General features: G+C 36.3%; 1 long non-coding RNA gene across 2 annotated transcripts; it reads left to right on the top strand.

Annotated features, from left to right (window-relative positions):
• The first annotated feature begins 2,994 nt into the window (after positions 1-2,994).
• On the top strand, positions 2,995-5,893 carry LOC144960019 (uncharacterized). 2 transcript variants are annotated; one of them, XR_013642741.1, is made up of 3 exons: positions 2,995-3,098; positions 4,595-4,831; positions 5,851-5,893. It is a non-coding gene; the product is annotated as an uncharacterized LOC144960019 (long non-coding RNA). The 2 variants fall into 2 exon arrangements; XR_013642742.1 differs by lacking the exon at positions 2,995-3,098 and adding an exon at positions 3,640-3,793.
• The last annotated feature ends 11,187 nt before the right edge of the window (positions 5,894-17,080 follow it).

The following is a 17,080-nucleotide window of genomic DNA, read 5'->3' as shown; positions in this document are numbered from 1 at the left end:
GGTTACACATTTGTGAAAATAAGACTATCGTATCTTGTTAAGACTGTCATACAACATTTTTTTCCTTTTCCCTTTAAATGTATTTATCGTCAGTAAGCGTTACGATAGTCTTGTTGCCAAATAAGTATCAAACTGTTAAAATTGAAATTGTTTGTTTGAACAGAGTTACGATAGTATCTTTGCCAAATAAGTGTCAAACTGTCATAAAACTGTGTGTTTATTAAAGGCTGTAAATGAGACTTTGGTTCATCTCAACCCGTAGAAAGTTATCAATATCATAGTTTATATGTATAGAAAAAAAACAATGCCTAATAAAATAATAGATTATATTCATAGCTTTTATAATAAGATTCCAATCTATAACTTCTGCATTAATTCATATCCCATCAAAGCAATACAAATCTTCAGCGGATTAAATGACTGGTTCAGGGACTCAAACCTAGACCATTTGAATGATCAACAGCTGATCTTATTTGTGCTTTGATAAGTCAATGATGTTCGGTCAGTTTGATGAGGAAAAAGAGAATCACTGCCCATTCTGATAAATTGTTTCATTAATCTTCTATTTGCCCCTAAATATTGTCCACGCCGAGTTTACTTAAATAACTCATAAAAAGTTATCAAGACATAAGAAGCTATGTATCATACATGATTAAGTCCATTGTATTAAAATAGACAGTAGACTGTCCACTAAGGAACTCCCTCTTTCTGATTGAATGATTTAAAAAGAATGAGTCCTTCTTTGACCTGGAAAGGCTAGTTGTTTACAAATGCTCAGACCAAAATAGAAAGGTTTCTTTGATAACCAATCTGTGAAGGTCCTTGAAGATTTCAAATGTCCAAATTGATTTGAAATTCCTTTTGAGGTCATTGAACATTGCCGTCATCTGGAATCAAGGTCCTCGGTAGAACAAGGTCATCAATGTTTTAAGAGTCCTTCCTAAAGCCGTACTAGAAGTCTGACAGTCTCTGTGTTCCAAATAGAACTTAAATGGCAGACACTTATTGACCATCTTGTCCATTAGATTGCATAAGCAGTTGAAGATGGAAATGGCGATATGTGAAGATTCAGAGAAGTAATTCTTAGCTTTTGGATTTGGAATCACAATATTCAGATTCTATCTCAGTTCAAAAGTCTACATTGTCAATTTCATAATAAATAACCATAAATGGCAATCAGAGTTAGTTTTTTTTTTTGAAGATTACCATGTTCTATCAAAATCCAATGCTATTGGGATATGCAACCTCTTACTATGCAGTCGTCTGCAAGCAGTTTAATTTTTTTGTGTCAAGATATATCTGGAGGAGGAGGAGAATCAGATCGTATGAATCAGAAACATGTCTTGACGATCAGATTCCTTTGATATTAACAAAAAACTGATCTCATGCGACAGTTTTAAGACTTGTTTTGGACAAAATACCTCCTTTTCTTATAGAAGAAGAAGAAGAAGAAGAAGAAGAAGAAGAAGAGGAAGAAGAAGAAGAAGAAGAAGAAGAAGAAGAAGAAGAAGAAGAAGAAGAAGAAGAAGAAGAAGAAGACAAAGATGAAGAAGAAGAAGAAGAAGAAGAAGAAGAAGAAGAAGAAGAAGAAGAAGAAGAAGAAGAAGAAGAAGAAGAAGAAGAAGAAGAAGAAGAAGAAGAAGAAGAAGAAGAAGAAGAAGAAGAAGAAGAAGAAGAAGAAGAAGAAGAAGAAGAAGAAGAAAAAGAAGAAGAAGAAGAAGAAGAAGAAGAAGAAGATAATGAGGATGGATTAGGAGGAGGAGGAATAGTAGAAAGAGAAGAAGAGGAGTATGAAGGGAATGCAAATAGGAGAAAAAGAAGAAATGGAACTGGTATCGAAGAAGAGTAGGCGGAGGACAAGGAGGAGGAGGATGGGAATAGGAGTGGGAGGAGGAAGAAAAAGAGAAGAAGAGGAGGGTTAGGGAAGGGAGAAGGAAATGGAAAAGAAAATAAGTAAAAAAATATAAAAAGTTGGGAAGTAAAAGGGAAGAGAAGGAGCGAGTAGGAGAGGTAGAAAAATAATTTTAAGAAAAAGAACTCACACTACACTCTATTACAACTCGCGTCCTGTCCATTTGTAACATGCAATTATGATTGTCACTAGCCTTAATATTAGTAAAATCTCGGAGTAATCACCCTATGACTCTTAGAACTTGTTTCAGGTATCGTAACTCAAAATATATTTGTCTATTTAAATGGTGACCGAATTACGATAGTTTTAATTCTGTTCTATCCTCCTCAAAATATCCTATCTCAAAATAAGATAGTCTTGCTTCCAATAAAATATTTTCAAACTATCGTAACATTAATAACTCATAATTCATGCAATATATCTTCTCAAAAATGCCACCATCGTTTTTTTCGCCACTTTTTACATACGATTTGTAAATTTCACGGGTTTCCAAGGATTATTTTAAGTTTTAAACAGTGTTTTGTCTCTCCTGAAAAGGTGCGATTTTAAGATACGATAGTTTTGCACGCTACCCTCGTTTTAGTCTTGGCACAAATATATTGTACATCTAATTGTGTGTGAGTACAAACTTTAGTAAACAGGTCCATGCGTAAGCTACTCAGAGTAAAATGGATGGATAGAATAAAAAATGAAGAAGTATGGAAAAGAACACAGCAGAAACCAGTGGGAGAGGAAATAGGAAGAAGACGATGTGGATTGGACACACGCTTAGAAAGAATGACTCCACTATAACAAAGGACGTATTGGACTGGAATCCTCAGGTCAGAAGATCAAGGGGAAAGCCACGAGGAACATGGAGAAGAATTGAAGAAGCTGATATATAGATTTAAAAAAAAGTTAGCTCAGGATAGAGAAGGATGTAAACTGTTTGTCTGTGGCCTATATCCTGACCCAGGGTGAAAAAGGCAATGATGATGATGATGATGATGATGTGTGTGTGTGTGTGTGTGTGTCTGTGTGTGTGTGTGTGTCGCTATTCGCTCTGTTTTATTTATTTTTTTTAATGGAAAGTAGACCAACAACAAACATTTCAGCTTAGCACTGATACATTATAAAACGACAAATTCGTGTCTTTGTGTTTAAACCGTTGTCATTCGCAGTCATCATGAAGGTTCGAAACCTGTTGGTGAGTGTGAAATTTGTATTTCTATTCTGTAACTCAATGTAAATTCTACTGTTTCAAAGTGTTGTGTCTAAATTGGTTGGTGAGTGTGACATTTGTATTTCTATTCTTTAATTCAGTGTAAAATCTACTGTTTCAAAGTGTTGTGTCTAAACGTGTTGGTGAGTGTGACATTTGTATTTCTATTCTTTAATTCAGTGTAAAATCTACTGTTTCAAAGTGTTGTGTCTAAACGTGTCGATGAGTGTGACATTTGTATTTCTATTCTTTAATTCAATGTAAAATCTACTATTTCAAAGTGTTGTGTGTAATCGTGTTGGTGAGTGTGACATTTGTATTTCTATTCTTTAACTCAGTGTAAAATCTACTGTTTGAAAGTGTTGTGTGTAAACGTGCTTTTGAGTGTGACATTTGTATTTCTATTCTTTAACTCAATGTAAATTCTACTGTTTCAAAGTGTTGTGTGTAAACGTGTTGGCGAATGTGACATTTGTATTTCTATTATTTAACTCATTGTAAAATCTACTATTTCAAAGTGTTGTGTGTAAACGTGTTGGTGAGTGTGACATTTGTATTTCTATTCTTCTATTCAGTGTAAAATCAACTGTTGCAAAGTGTTATTATGTTATGATCGGCGTGTCCATATTTTCAGGCAAGATAATCGCTAAATATTGTTCATTACATACACCAATGGTAAGGTAAGCCCATGATTGTATTTGGTTATGTGAACTACAAATATGTCGGTTGTAATAAGTGTGTGTCGAGATCAGAATTCTAAATTCTAAATAAAATAAATTAACAAATCAAAACAAAAAACAAATTAAAAACTAAACAAAAAGAAAAACAAAACAAAACAAAGACCCCCCCCCTAACAAGATGAATTAGACTTAAAATTGTGTTAATTCGATTTTTTAAAATATTTTAATGACATGTTGATTTTTATTTTAAACTCTGTTGCCTTGCGTTCGCGTATGTGCATGTCTGATAACCGAAAACAAGTGTGCGCTTGATTTAGAGTTCTTGTAAAGTAAAATATGTTGCGAACAACTCTCACCCTGACAGGGCGTGAACAGGCTCCAACATGGCTTGTTTGAAAAGGAAAAAAAAGGGAATAAATTCGGACACTGGAATATACAAGTTATCAAAAACTGAGGAAAAAAATAATCTCGGATACAACAATGCTAAATTAATCACATATTTGCGTTCGGTTATCATTCCTGCAATACTTCGAGTCTCGCCATTAGCGACACATAGTCCTTGGGAAAGGCTCTTTAGTCATATTCTCTAGTCGTACTGGGGTGTAAAATGAGTATCTGGCCATTAACAGCGTTGTCTCTGAAAACATGGTAATATCGCTTTATGGGCGTCGGGTCGTGTCCTACATGTTAAGTCTTGTTATTGACTGGAATGCCCCTGTAAAGCGCTTGAGCATGTTTAGTGGAAATTTTGCTACGTAAATGATCGAGTTATTTTTCTTTCATCCATACACACATTTTCAGTTGTGTGCCGTCTTCCTGTTAATGGATGCTTCTTTGGCCAATCCTGTCGTCACTCCTCTGGCCAAGTCTGTGGCCAAGCCTGTGGGCACTCCTGTGGCAAAGCCTCTGGGCACTCCTGTGGCCAAGTCTGTGGGCACTCCTGTGGCCAAGCCTGTGTGCCGGCGTGTGCCAGTGATTGTGGCCAAGCCTGTGGCCAATTGTTCTAAGCACGGATCCGGCAATTTGGGAAAAGGAAAGGTATGTATTACGATATCTATAAAATGTTATATTTTTAAAATCTGAAAGTTATGGGGGCAGGTCTGGCGGTATTTTTTCGGTTGTAAATGACTGGTTTTAGCCATGTTTCTTATTTGTTGCTCTAAATACATTTTGCTGCATTTTTTTTCAGACCGACATATTACCTATTTGAGACGATTGGTCACATTTTTATATAATTGAAAATTCTTCCCCATTTACGGATAAGAGGTTGGATAGTAAATTGGGTAGAGTAACCATTTGTCTAACTATTGGACCTATATCGATTCTAGGTTCTGTCTATACCCATCTCCGTCATGACTGTCCACAAAGCAATGATTGGGTAGTTAATTGGGGAGAGTAACCATTTGACGAACTATTGGACCTATATCGATTCTAAGTTCTGTCGATACCGATCTCCGCCATGACTGTCCACCAAGTAATGATTGGGTAGTTAATTGGGTAGAGTAACCATTTGACGAACTATTTGAACTATATCAATTCTAGGTTCTGTCGAAACCCATCTCTGTCATGACTGTCCACCAAGTAATGATTGGATAGTTAGGACTGTCATATCTAGAGGAATGTAATCTAAGTTAGATTAACCTTATATCCAAAGGGTAACAAGTAATTCTTGTGTTTGCTCGTTTAACAAACCACGATAAACTTTGGCTCTAAGGGACTACGTTTTTACCCCAAGAACTTTCTTTGGGAATGCTTTATTACATAAGTGTTGTGTGTAACCCCCATCATGCCTTAGTTAAATCAACTTGATGAATAGTATTTTGTAGATGATTTAACAGCATTCAACTGTTAAGGACTATTTGATGTGCTCAAACAATTCTTAAGGTTTAGAGATGAATCTCAATTAATTAGCTAGACTTGCTAGGTTCTGTATATATATATATATATATATATATATATATATATATATATATATATATATACATATATATTCTTAGACCTCTGTTTTATAAATTATGGTCCCAAAATTCTATTAAAAATGTTGACCCTGTTTACAGATTTGGCCGCCGTAAGTAAAATATTTTTATTTCTTAATCATCCGCCTCCTCCTCCTCCTCCTCCTCCTCCTCCTCCTCCTCCTCCTCCTCCTCCTCCTCCTCCTCCTCCTCCTCCTCCTCCTCCACCAACATCTAATCATTATCATCATCATCATTATCATCATCATCATCATGATGTTTTACTACTATGACATAAAGTAATAATCAAGACAAAATCTAGATTATGGTGAGTCACATGGGAGCAAAACATCCTGTTAGACTTCTTTAGGGATCGCCATTTCCTTGAGTGAGTGTTACAAGAGGCTATCAGGAGAACTCCTGACATCATTAAAGAGCACACCATGGAAAATCACTAAAATAAAGAGTCAGAACCAGTCTAGCGCCCCATTTTTGCCCTTATAAATCAGCTGCATTCTAAACAGTGTAAGCAAGAAGACTTTGATGAACAATAATGACCCTCTCCAAGCTCATGAGGACATCGTGAGAGCTTTCTCTTAACTGCCTTTGGTAGCATATCAAAGGAATCGGAACCCAAAGGATTTTCTGGTTCGTAGTAATCCAATAGGATGGCTCATAATAGTCCCCCTCCCTAACGAGAAGTGAAGAATTCAATATCTCAAAAGTAGATCAAAACATAATAATATGATTAATATTTAATTCTTGACGGTGCAAAGTTGAGTCCCCCAAAAAGGTTCTTTTCCCACATTTCTCATCGAACTCAGTTGTAACTGAGTAACAGTAATATTGCTAGTAAACGCGAGTGAAAAAGTGAGAATCTCCTCATATAAGGTATGTAGAAAATAACCTAATTATAAACTGTTTCGATTTAAGTTAGGAAGTCTCTCCGTAGCCATCGTTAACTTACAGTCTGACACTAAAACCCACTAAGACCCATAGTTTGATGTTATTTTTCGCTTTGTTGACCGCCTAGTAAGCTGTCTTTAGTAGTGCTCAAGGAAACAAGTGATCCCATTGATTGAACTGTTGAATACGATTTGTTTACTTTTGTGGTCAAAGACTTGTCTTTCGACATCATTTGTTGGGGCTGTCAGGCCATGGGTTTACAAAGACCATGGTCTATCTCTGTAAATTTAACAGTAAAAGAAATCGTATCAAATCGTGTGCCAAACATACAGATATGTCATGCCCAGTAAGTGAAAACTTCTCACATTATTTTTACACGATGAGAAAGGTATAGCATCGCAATGTTTGACAACACTGCATATTATTCAATCATCTGTGTTTAATTTGTGAGTAATGCTGATGATCTGTGCTTTGTTTGCTCGGGTCATAGGCAAGTACTTTATGTGCCCTGGGTCATCGGTTCACGGTTATCGGTTGAGTTCAGGGGGAAAATATACTTTTTTTATCTTTTGGAGTAAAAAATAAAACCACTGAAATGGTTATTCGATTAGTTTTAATATAATATACGATAACTAACATAATTTTCAAAATTCTATGTACTGTATATTGAGTGAATAACTCGAGACTAGTACGATAAGAAAACAGTAAAAAAAAAAAGGCTGACAGGAATAGCAACAAGAGGTCACGGTGGTACCATCGGTTATAATTCATTAGCAGCAGAGGTAATCCCATCAGTCTCTGGTTACTATTTCTCATTTTCGTGAGAAATGCTGTGGTCTGTAATCGCAAAGTACCGTGTCTAGAGGTCATGAATAGACGTAAACATCAAAATTATATGAGGACAGCACAATAGAAAGAAATACTTTCTCTAAAGTAGGGTAACTTTTTTGAGGTCGAGTGAATGTTAAGAATAGTTAATTAGCAATGGGAGTCAAGGTACCAATAAAATCCTGAAGGCGTTCCGCCCCTGTCCCCATGTCAGACGCATCAGATGCAAAGGTAAAGTGTGCATTAAAGTCAGGGGTTCTAAGGACTGGTACACTTCCTGGGAACTGTTGATTGAGACCACTCTGTCGCACACAATCAGTTAGTCTGTTTCTTTCCTGCCATGCCGCAAATATCCATCATAATTTTCTCTTTTATTCATGATCTTTTAAATATTGCAGTAAAATTCAAATGGATCAATATATTCGTTCTTCATAATTCTGTATTTTGATTTTCACCTCCCTACTAAATTAACTGTTGCATGCTCTGAAACATTTGCATTGAGTAGCTGGGTCTGTTAGAGGATTTCATGCTATAAAAACCGGGCTAAACCCCATGAGCTAAGAGATCTGGATGATTACTTAGCTTTTTTTTATTTTTGGCATCCGGTTAGCTGACGTGTAATATAATTTTGGGTCGATTAATTTCTATCAATGGGTACATATTTGCAGGTCTAAAAACCGAACGAAATTATGGACCTGTTTTAACATTGTTGTAATAGATAATTATACACGTTGGTTTGAGAATATTCCCGTTACAACAATGAGCCGATAACAATTTGGGTTATCAGACCTGCAGATAAAAACCCTTTGGTCTACAACTCTAAACCGAGAACTTTCAACAGCTTTCATTTTATTTATCTTTATCCATCCACAGCCGACCTGGAAAATGAATAATTGTCAAGTAATGCATCTATTTGAGTTGATGTTTTGTCTTTGTTTTGTCTATCATTACTTTATGGACATAAATAAAATGTTATAAAATAAAACTTTTGGTTCGATTTTGCTCTGTTTTAAAATGAGTTGCAATTTTTTGCTTTATCATTTGGGGAAAACAAGGGAGAAAAGCAACCAAAAATAAACAAACAAAAATCCCTCTCAGAATTCTACAGATTTTCAGAACACGCAGTCTAAGTAGCAAATAAGACTCAGATAATTATTATAATTGTATGTATCTCCAATTAAAAAACGGTGTGATGTGTTGTGCAAAACCCGAGGTTAAAACTTGGTATTAAAACTGACCTAAAATTATATTTTTTAGTTCTACCCAATACCTTCAATAGGGAAAATGCTTATGATTGCTTGTTTCTTTTAAAAAAATTTTTATTGTTTTGTTTTGTATCTTAGTTTTATTTCGGTTTTTTTTGTTTTGTTTTTATTTAGTTTTATTGGTTGTTCTTTTTTATATTGGGGGAGGGGTTGATTTTTTTCTTTGTTATTGCTTCTTTTATTATTTGTTTCTTAAACTTCCAAAATTCGAATTTCCTCATTGTTCTATCTGTTCTTTCAAAATTTGGTTTGAGTTTTTAGAAACACATCTGCATGGCATGTCTTGTCCCCATCATTGTTACTGTATTGATGTTTCCGTGGCAGGTAGATATTTTAAAGAGCCTCGAGCGAGAATCTTAAGCTGATTTTTTTAAAAAATGAATAACTGATAGTCTTATTTATTGTATATTTACGATAATATTTACAGTACAGCCTTTCTTGTTATTCATTTGAGCTTTATATCAAATTGTAGAAAACGGTAAGGGCTGCCTGAAGCCGGTGATCGTAAAATACTAACGAAAGAGTGAAAATGGAAAGGCTTCGTATGGGAACAAAACAGACAATGGACGTTTCGGGTACAAACCCTTCGTCAGCACAACAATACACAAATAAACGTGGAAAACAAATAAAATATAATGAAAAATAACTTGTATCGTCTGTACTCAATGGTGGTTGCAGTATGAATGTCTTCTGGCACTTTTCTATTCACTTCATATCTTGTTGTTACCAACATAAGTGCCTGCTCCACTCACTTTTCTGAATTAAAAATTCACCCCATACACCGGAGCATACTCAATGTCTCAATCGTTTCTATGTTATATGTTTGTGTTGAGAATATTGGCTATTAAGCTTAACTGCTGGTCAAAATTATTCGCGATGGTGGTGTACGAACGAATCGGCGGTCTCAAGAAGTGGGTGAGAGAGGATCTAGTAATGACTTTGAGTTTGAAACGAATATTTTTGTGTTCGTGGATAGCTCACACGGTAGAGCCACGCTCTCACCTGCCAGGCGGAGTTGTCGTACCAATAAGGTCGCAGGTTCAAACCCCACCACCGCCGCGAAAAAATTTTATTCTCTATTGTCTTCTGGTTTGAGGCGGACCGGTAGAGAGGGGGAATTAGAGAGAGAGGGGGGGAGGGAGAAAGAGAGAGAGAGGGGGGACAAAGAAATAAAGAGAGAGGGGGGACAAAGAAAGAAAGAAAGAAAGAAAGAGAGAGAGAGAGAGAGAGAGAGAGAGAGAGAAAGGGGGGAGGGGAGGTGAGAGAGGGCGAGTAAACAGCCGAGTGATAGCTGGGTCTATATGTATATAAATGGATAAAAAAGTGGATGATTGGACACAATGAGAGATAGCTAGGAAGGTAGATGACTATGAATCGGTGGATAATCAGTAGATAGATAGGTAGCTAGCTAGCCAGATAGATAGATAGATAGATAGATAGATAGATAGATAGATAGATAGATAGATAGATAGATAGATAGATAGATAGATAGGTAGGTAGGTAGGTAGGTAGGTAGGTAGAGTTGTACTTTTAGTAGTATGAACAGTAGTAGTAGTGGTAGTAGTAGTAGTGGTAGTAGTAGTAGTAGTAGTAGTAGTAGTAGTAGTAGTAGTAGTAGAAGTAGTAGTAGTAGTAGAAGTAGTAGTAGTAGTAGTAGTAGAAGTAGTAGTAGTAGTAGTAGAAGTAGTAGTAGTAGCAGCAGCAGTAGCTGTAGTGGCAGAAGTGAGAGCAGCAGTGGTGATGAATATGGGGGACGTTGACATCTAGTGGTGGTCAATCCTGGTGTTGAGTCCTCGTGGAGTCAGCGTTCCCAACAACTTGAGCTGAGTAAATTCCTTTAAATTTTGTCAACATTTTATTCTTAAACTGTTCTAATCTTTTATAATAAATACGAGCATACAACTTACCGGGTTCCATTGCTACCAGTTTACCAATATTTTCAGATAGTTCCTGAATAGTAATTTTATTTTTATCAAGAACTCGCTTACAATTGATGGTGAGTTTTTCCGCTTTGACTTTGACTGGTTTAACACAAAATTCAACACTATCAATTACAAATCCCTAAAATTATATACTTTGAGTACCGTTTAAGAATGATTTGGTTGGGGTGAATAGTGAACCAAGATCATGAAAAATTTTCATTGATCGATCAATATTAATTTCAATTTGATTGATCGTTTCAATGAGAAGAAGATCATCAATATAAAAACTGTTCAATAAGCCTATGATGTGCCATAATTGGCTTTGTTATTTTGGTAAATAATCGAGGAGTCTCTGAATATCTCTGAGTAAGACATAAATATTCAAAAATTTCTCCTTCAAATCGGAATCGAAAATATTTGTTATCTTCAGGCTTGATTGAACAAGAAAAATACGCATCCTTTAAATCAACTGAGACGAAATAACAATTTCTCGCGACTAATGTAAGGACTGATCTTAGAGTTTCCATTTTAAAATGAATCTTGTCCACGAATGTGTTAAACTTATTAAACTTAAGAATTGTTCTAAATGATCCATCTGGTTTTTCCCTGAGAAATATATTAGATCCAACTTGAATTTCAGAATTCATGATTTTTGTGGGTTCAACTTTCCTGACAACACTTTAATCAATAAACTTTGTAACTTCAATTCTGATTTGCTGTTTTTTCCATTCAGAAAATTTGAACTCCCTCTGAATAATGGATATTTGGGGAGGCCCATTTTTAAAACTGACTGTAATTCCTTTTATTTGATTTAAAATTTCTTTATTCTTAGTGATAGTTTCCCACATTTCCAGGTTGTCCTTAATCTTCCCTGATTAATTTTTTTTTGAGTTTTTTTAATTTTAAATTTTTTACTTACTTTGGAATCCATTACCATTGGCTGAACTTCCATCCCTACCAACCTTTCCTCTTTTGATTTTGAGGTGTCCAATTGGTTTGTTTTCAACTTTGATTTTGGTTTCCAAATCTTTGTCCGCTTTTGTCTCCTTTGTCCTTATCTGTCCGGCTTTCCCTTTTCTCAGTTTATGATAAGTTTTGTCCTTATCTTCCAATTCTTTAATTTTTTCACCAAGTTTGGATCCAAACAACAATTCTGTTGATTTGTGATTGTCTTGATTGGTCACAAGATGTTTCTTAAACAGAGCGGGGTAGTCCTCTTGTGGACCTTTATATAAACTGTCCAGTCTTCTATGGTTTAGGTCTGAATATGAGGCAACGGCAAGTTTTAGAGCATCTTTTGCTTTCATTTCCAGATCATTCAGATTTACCTCCTTTTTCTTCTTAAGGGTTTGAATGCCGTCCCAGAGTTCCACAATCCTGCACAAAGTCTTAGTAACCAATCCTTGGACTTTTTGCAATTTCACATCTCTTGCTTTTTGATCTAAGCTTCTTGATTTCCAAATTATCTCCTTGGTCTATTGAACTACCAAATTAGTGCAATTCTTAGGTCTATTTACTTGTGCACACAACTCATTGACGTTGTTATTGTCCACTTCTTTGCAAAGTGATGAATTCACTGCGTGGTTAATTTTGAGTTATTTTAAGGACAAAATACACCCTTACTTCCAAACAGTTCCTTGAGTGATCCTAAATCACAATCTATTTCCTCTTCTTCTTCTTCCTCTGATAGTTCGGACATCTCTAAATTGTCAAGCAGGTTGTCATTGGCATTACTAGAGCCAGGCCCCGACACCTCATCACCAGAAGCGCTACTGATTCCACCTGAATCTGAATCATCAGTTTGTTCTTTCTTTCTCTTTTTTTTGTCACTCTTTTCCATACCTCCTTCCCCATTTCTTCTTCTTCTTTCGAAGATTCTTCAGCTATTTTCCTTTTCGTCTGAATGTTTTTGAACATCGATACAGTGGATTCCAGAGACGCCATTAACTGGGAGCACACTTCTTCCATTTTCCCTACTTACTTTTTTACCTGAATCCATATTAGTTTTCTTTTTTGCTTTCCTTTTCTTTACTAGGTCCCCATCTAAGCTATTTTGGTTAATTTCAACACCAAGGTCAAGGTCTAGTCCTAGTTGTTCCTGAGAGGAACCCTCCATTTTCTATCGTCGATTCCTTTCAGTATCAGAGAGTCTGTTCAAGGGCTTTGTTAACACTCCAACCTTGATCGCAACCTACTAGCCCGAATTTTTATAGAATTTTGTTCAGAGGCACTGTTCAACGGCGTTGTTAACTCTCCCACTATCTATTTATAAAAACTGGTTGCAACCGTCCAAACCAAAACTTAATTTGGAATTTTGATCGAGAGGCGATGTTAACTCTCTAACTAGGCCTAGAAAATAGAAACCAAACCTTTACTTACCCGATGTCAAATTCATAAAATCTACAAACATAATAAACTATCACAATATTAGTATTAATGTAATCCTTTCGCTTTTAGAATTCACCTGAACACAGCTTTCCTCACCATCATGGCCTCAATGACCTGTTTTCCAGCGCTAGAGCCTGATCTCATCTCGCGTTGCTACGCAATGGAAGAAATAGTGCGTTAAAATTGAATGGATCAGGTTCATTGGATATTGCGCTATATATAAAAATACTCGAGGAAAGGGAAATTAACGATGATTTAGTCATAATTGTGACCCATCACTTCCAAACGGGTTGATGCCGGGGTGAGCAGGGCTATAACGTGTGAGATTTTGGTTCAAATTATTTCTTAATGGGGACGGTAGAAGTAGATTATGATGGAAGGTGATGTGGGTTGTTTGTTTTGTTTTTAAGGGTTTTTCGACGCTTGCAACACATTAGGTTCATATCAGAGCCAATCCAAAAGAAGAAAATGGGATAGTAAAAAGTTTCAGAACTACAATTACAGCAACTCAATAAAAAGTAATACAAACGAGCATTGTATCAAATAGGGAACAGATCTTGATTCCAAGAGCACACTATCAAAGTACTTAGTTTTAGATCACCTAAAAGTCGTATCCAGTCACAAGCACAGGTTCCCAGTAAGAGGAATACTCTCAAATGTTTACAGATCATATAATATAATATGTAAACAAAACATAATACATTACATAACAGAGAGATGATTTATAAGGAAAAGAATATCATCTCCCAAAACTATACATGTGATTGTTTCCCTCTCAGTCAGGGTATTCGACCAGGACCAGGACAAAACCAAAAAATATCATTCCAATACAAAGGCAGAAAGCCAGTTGGAAAACAGATATAGGGGGATAGAATAATAGGAATTACCTCCCTGCCAAATATGGAAGGTCAGAAACCCACCCAGGTGATGTGGGTTGAACACCAGGGTAGATTGATAATCCCCGCTCAACTTTATAGAAGAATAAAGTCTCCTGACGCCGTCAAAATATAACCCAGATTCGTTTATAATTAGATGCAAATGACCCAGACTCTGCTGCAATTGACCCTTAGCAATGTCATGCGCACCCAACCAACCTTTTGTTTACACGTTGCTTAGGCAGCAAACAAAACCATATCTATGTCCAGAGATAAATAGCGGAGAGTTCTAAGATACCGTCAACAGCCGTGAGGAATGAGCAGACATTTGTCATCGCAGAGTTCCGGCAGCCAACGTCATTGAAAACGACACTGGACAGTAAATAAGGACCCGTTTGAAAACATCAATGAGCCTGTCACAATTTTGGTTCCGTGCATGAGTACACGCTGGTTTGAAGACACAATTTTGTTTTGAGAAAAATGATTTGTGATAGACTGACGTTCTGTCAGAATGGTTACAAGCAACTTCAAAAGTATTCTAAATGCTGCAGGAACCTAACGAATCAATGGAGTCACTTTGCGATAGACAAGCGTTCTATCTAATGGGTGGCAAGCAATTGTTACGGTATCCTTAGCAACCTTATGGGATCAAAAGACAAGTTTTTGGGTGAGAAATGTTCAGTTTTATTCCCATTCATTTAAAAACTCAAGAAACACAACTCATTAATAGTAATAACTGCATTGCTTAAAATCGTCCCTTGATTTTCATAAGATTCCTCTCCTTGTTGAGGCACTTTCTCGCTTTTTCACTATGGGTGTAAAACCTATGATGAATGGAGCTGGCCTAACTCTGTATACACACCTAGTGGGTAGGATTTAGGTTAGGTGTGTAGTAGTTATAATAACTGGGTGTTCATTGTAGACAGGGAGGTAGGTACCTTGCCTTCTATCCCCCTTTATAATATGCTTTCCAACTTACTTTCAGTCTTTGTCTTTGACAAATAAAAACCGAGTGGAAAAGTTGGATTCTAAATAAATAAATAAATAAAATTCCCTTTATTCATCCCAGAGGAGAAATTTGTCTCTAGGGTTTATTCCAAGAAAAGACTGTAATAGCCCAGGCGTTAGCCGCATTTCGAGCTAGTATAGGGCAGCAGCCTCTTTCACACTACTATGTTATGACGATCGACCCAATCAGCAAAGTCTGGTCCGCATTCTTTGACCGTCGCAAACCCGCCAAGTTGCATCGTCACAACACACCGTTCTACTAGATTCTCTGCCATCTCAGGGTCTTGCCCACAACGAGTACATGTTGGACAGGTAGTAAGACCGCACCGATGAAGCGCACTGGCCGTGAGGCAGCTCCTCGACAGAAGCCGATTCGCAGTCACCCAGTGTCTCTTCTTACTGGTATCAAAGCCTGGCAACTTTCACCAAGCTTAGAGGAGGTTACGTCCCCGCCCCCACGAGGGATTGAATTCGTCCAAACCGACTTCCATCTCATATGTGCAGCTCTGGAGGCAGTCAGGGATTCTAAAACAAGGGTTGCCGTGACTTATTTCGGCTCGAAACGGGGGCGCCGTCCATTATCCGCATCAGAGGGGTATCCCCATTGCGTCTCTCTTTGATCTTACTCAGCCAGTATAGCGCGACGTGACTTGCTCAAGGCCACACAGCGCAGTGGCGGGTGATCGAACTCGGTACCAATCGGGAACGAAGCAAAGAGCTTACCGCTGAGCCACGCCCCCCCCCCCTCCACCCCTTTGAAAAGATATATCAAGACAAATGTCGAGGCTGCTATGAATCGAAAAAGAAAATACATTTTATTATATCGTTTTGAAGTTTGATATATATAGATAGAATGAAGTTGACGTCACTCTTGTATTGGTTATTGTTTATTGCCATCTACGTTAATGAGTACTGTTTTGCTTTTTATTCTCAGTGAAGCTTGAAATAAAAAATGATAATAACATCTCGTAATATGAAGAATATAAACATGAACATTTTAAAACAAGATCTTAATAATAATAATAATAATATTAATAATAATAATAATAATAATAGTAATAATAATAATAATAATAATAATAATTATTATTATTATTATTATTATTATTATTATTATTATTATTATTATTATTATTATTATTATTATTATTATTATCATTATTATTATTATTATTATTATTATTATTATTATTATTATTTTTATTATTTATACTTTATTCATCCAAAAAATGGAAATTCGTTTACAGACGTGTCATGCATAAAAAAATATACAACCAAGAACCAATAGCAACACCTTATATATTAATCTAATTAATTGAGATAGACCATACATCTGGCCTTTAGTCCGAACTTGTGAGTGTATATTTAAAAGATAGTATTTAATTTAAATCACAGTTGGGCGTTAAAAATTCGAACACCATGTGGCAAAAATGAATTAAGGTGACATGTTGTCTTTGTTTTTATAGATATAAGGCGACGGCTCCTCCTGGAGAACTTAATATTATTTACGAAGAGGGTGATCGCCATTCTTCATAACTTTCTCCATTTTACTTAGGCAAAATCTTGACCATAATTTTTAAAAAAATATGATGCAAATGGTCTCCACGAGTCAATTGTTGGTACGATGGACAAAAAAAAACTAGAGCAATAAGGGTGAGACGTCAAGCAACCTACTGTTTAATACTTCTAAATGTCTCTTAAGCAAGATTAAGAGTTAAAATGTACGGGCGTTGGTAGTTTTCATTTATCTGTATTTGGATTGAACACGGCAAAAAATATATATCTAAAAACGTGTTTTTTACCCAATGTACGCCAGGCACGCCCAAGTGTCACAATATTATGTAAACAATTTTATCAGCCCAACCTGATGTTTAAACTCTAGTACCGCATTGGGGTCAAACGGAAATAAGGACCGGTTCCCAGTACTTGCCTAGCAAGTTTGATGGACGTAGCTAACATATAGCGTCACTCGGGTTTGATTGCGTCATTTCTTACGTCAAAACCTAGCTTCAGACTAAACCCAAACAGCTTAAATAAACTGTTTGCTGATTGACTGAAACTAATAATATCAACCAATCAAACTTCGGCTTTTATTTCATAAAGAACACAATGGAATTTTTTACTGGATCAAGGTCGGGTC

Source organism: Berghia stephanieae, chromosome 14, assembly GCF_034508935.2.
Source record: "Berghia stephanieae isolate SIO BIC M18660-M18661 chromosome 14, UCSD_Bste_1.3, whole genome shotgun sequence".
Lineage (NCBI taxonomy): Eukaryota > Metazoa > Mollusca > Gastropoda > Nudibranchia > Aeolidiidae > Berghia > Berghia stephanieae.
This window is presented reverse-complemented; position numbering and strand designations above follow the sequence as displayed.